Raw genomic sequence first — 3,416 nt, 5'->3', positions numbered from 1 at the left:
AAGATTACCATGACATTACCACTAGAAGTTCTGTGACGGTTTCAGTAATGAGGGACAATTTTGCACTATACTTTATGTCACCTCAAGGCAGAGTACATTGGCAGGATGACAGAGTGTGAAAGATTTGTGCCCTAACCAAACTTGTGTACCTTCTGTACCAACAGTATATACCTTTGCCAACCAAAGTTGGCTATCTTGTCATGGTCTCTATTTTTAGCTTTAGGCCACAGGTGTGTACCTGGTTGTGTTTTATGCAAAGTATTTCACCTTTTAACAAAAGTTGTGTACATTGTTATGAAATCACCAACAATAAACACAACTTTTTAGGTGAAATACTTTGCTTCAAACACAACCAGGAACACAACTGTGGCAAAAAGCTAAAATTTACCCACAGTTATATACCTGGTTTTGAATACCTTTTTACCTTTTAAATACCCTTTATTTAACCTTTTTTTTAAACATATTTCGCCGCAGAAAGAAATGACAGACAACCAGTGTAAACAATAATTTAACTTTTATTTAAAATATTTTTTTGTTTGTAAACTGTTTTTAAAGTTAAAAAAACTTTTTTAATAAAGGTTTGAAAAAAAACTGGGCATTTTTATTACAAAACACATCATAAATCTGTGTAGTGTGGTGTGGAAATACTGCTGGAGGGGCTGCGGGACACTTCGACACTGGGAGTGTGGAGAGAGGATTGGGATCGTGGTGGGGAAGGAACAGTTAGAGGTGATGGTGTGGAAAAAGCTACAGAATGGGTGGACATGTGGGAGGCAGAAGAGGTGGTGGGCGGTGGAGTAGAGGGTTGGGCAGGGACTGTAGGAGCAGATGATGTTGATGGAAAGTTGTATGGGGAAGGAGTTAGGTACGGGGAAGGAGTTTGGTACGGGGAAGGAGTTTGGTACGGGGCAGGTTGCTGGAAGTGGGGAGATGTCTGGTACTGGGGAGGTTGCTGGTACTGGGGAGGTTGCTGGTACTGGGGAGGTTGCTGGTATGTAATAGGAGGGGGAGGATGGAAAGTGGCTGGAGGGGGTGCAGATGTAATAGGAGGGGGAGGATGGAAAGTGGCTGGAGGGGGTGCAGATGTAATAGGAGGGGGAGGATGGAAAGTGGCTGGAGGGGGTGCAGATGTAATAGGAGGGGGAGGATGGAAAGTGGCTGGAGGGGGTGCAGGTGGAGGAACTACAGTGGTGGGAGGTGGAGGTTGGGAGGTAACCTGCTGTAGAGCACCGTGGCACAAATGCATTGCATGCATCTGCTGGGTAGGAGATAGTGTTGCCATGCGCTCCACAACAGACCTGAAAAAGGTGTGGTTTGGCGAAGATCTTGCTTCTGAATGCATGGTTTGCAGAAGTGTCTTCACCTCCAGAATGCTGGAGTTGATCTGCTGAAAGCCTGCGGAGATTTGCTCTGACAAGACTTTTAGACAGTTCTGGAAAGATGCATTCAGATGCAAGAACTCTGGCGCATAACTCTTTTCCTGACCCCTCTGCCGCTGCCGCCCAGTACCCGCAGGTGTACTAGAGGTGGCAGGGGCAGAAGGGTGGGGTAAAGGGAAAGCGATCTCCTCACCAGCAGCTTCATGTAATGTAGGCGGCCATGATGCTCCTGTGCTGGTGGATGGGACAGATGGGTCGAATGTGTGGGAAGGCTGGGAAGGTGCAGATGTACCGGGGCGGTCGAAGTGTCCCTCGGTGCCGGTCTCCTCAGGGATCGCCTCAGAAGGGTCCAATCGTGCAGGCTCCCGAGTGCTGCTCACCATGCTGTGGAATAAAGAGAAAAAAAAACAATTAAAATAGTGACATGGTATGGCCCTGGCTGAAAAAAAAAAGTTACATCTAAACATTTTTTTGTCACATGTGGTGTGTAATATTTACCTTCTGGTGAGCATTGTCTCCCGGAGGAACGACAGGGCTCGTGCGTACTTGTACTTGCTCCTGCGTCCTCCAGATCCACTCAGGGCCCGCATCTCTTTATTGAACTCCTTCTTGAAACGATCCCTCACAGACCGCCACCGCTTCACAATTCTCTCCCCTGAAACGAGAAAGGACAAAGTGGTTAGTATACAACATCAGTGTTTCCCAAACTCCAGTCCTCATGGTCCCCAGGGGTCATGTTTTCAGGATTTCCAAAGTAAATAGAAATCCTGAACACATGATCCGTGGGGACCACGAGGACTGGAGTTCGGGAAACACTGGTTTAAATCAAGCAACCAGTACTGTATATACTTACGCTCTTTAATCTGGGCCCGAGCTTCGAGGTCCTCCCAGCGGTCCACAAGGAGCGAACAGATTTCCTCCCAGAGTCGTCGGGTAACGATCAGGTCAGCGTGGCGGCGGTCAGCCATATTCCAGAGCGGCTCCCTTTCTCTGACAAGATCGATGAGGCGGTCCACATCAATCCCTCCATCCTCACCGTCAGAGTCGGGAGCACGCTGTGAAGGCTGTTAAAGAAAAAGACAAAAATAACATAATTAGCCTCCACAAAAGAAATGAAATAAAAAGTGCAAAAAAAACAAAGCAAAAATATTTATACTTACACGCTGGTGACCGCCGCGTTGCTGTCGCCGACGACCCTGGGAGGCACTGCGAGGACCTCTTGGCCGAGCACCAGATTGGGAAGACTAGAGAAGAAAACAAAAAATGTTATGTCTTTGGATGTAGGCATTTGTTTGCTGTGTGTGGTCTGCAGAACATTGTTTTCTATGTGTTGTGTGTAGTGTGATGTTGTGTTTCTGCGTTTGATGCAAAAAACTTACCAATTGTGAGCCCACTCCAAGTGTCTGTCCACCCCTTCCTTCTTCTTCTGGGAGCTCCTCTTCATCTTGTGATTCCTGTTTTGAAATAAAAGGCAATGAATAGACATATATTACAGAGATGATGGATTTTGGAAATAAAAACTTACCGTCAAACGCTGACGATGCGAGGGAGGGCTCCCAGAAGAAGATGTGCTGTCTTCCTCATGGCCAGACTCCATGGCTGTGGGTGGTGTTTCTGCTGCTGCCATTGCTGCTGCTGCTGCTGCTGCTGCATCTCTTGGGCGGCTGTTGAATAAAGAGAAACAAAGGGCCAATGAATATCTTGATATTCCATAGCCCTAGTTTGGAGGAATCAGGGATTTGATAATTACCGTCTCTCATCTGCTGCTGGACTCCCCTCCCGTTGTTCAGCATGCTGCTCCATTTGGGGTGGTGCTGATGGTGCTGCTGCTGCAGATGTCTGCTGCCTTCTCCTGCTCCTGGTTCTTGGCTTGGGTGGCATGTTGGGTGTGGCTGAGGGTCCCACTGTCTTGCTTTTATATATGTCTTGTGGGCAGAGCTACTGAGCATGCTCAGACCAAAGAAACCGGATCCGGCCGCCGGATCCGGCTATCGCCGGATCAGGCGCATTGCGGCGCTCATAGGCTTTCATTGTATG

General features: G+C 47.8%; 1 long non-coding RNA gene across 2 annotated transcripts; it reads right to left on the bottom strand.

Annotated features, from left to right (window-relative positions):
* Window positions 1–1,821: 1,821 nt before the first annotated feature.
* On the bottom strand, window positions 1,822–3,050 carry LOC141074842 (uncharacterized). 2 transcript variants are annotated; one of them, XR_012227220.1, is made up of 3 exons: window positions 2,540–3,050; window positions 2,233–2,443; window positions 1,822–2,034 (listed from the first exon to the last, which is right to left on the bottom strand). It is a non-coding gene; the product is annotated as an uncharacterized lncRNA (long non-coding RNA). The 2 variants fall into 2 exon arrangements; XR_012227219.1 differs by having other exon boundaries at window positions 2,233–3,050.
* Between the last annotated feature and the right edge of the window lie 366 nt (window positions 3,051–3,416).

This window comes from Dendrobates tinctorius, unplaced genomic scaffold, assembly GCF_039654945.1.
Source record: "Dendrobates tinctorius isolate UK_male_01 unplaced genomic scaffold, ASM3965494v1 ptg000334l, whole genome shotgun sequence".
In the NCBI taxonomy this organism is placed as follows: Eukaryota; Metazoa; Chordata; class Amphibia; order Anura; family Dendrobatidae; genus Dendrobates; species Dendrobates tinctorius.
This window is presented reverse-complemented; position numbering and strand designations above follow the sequence as displayed.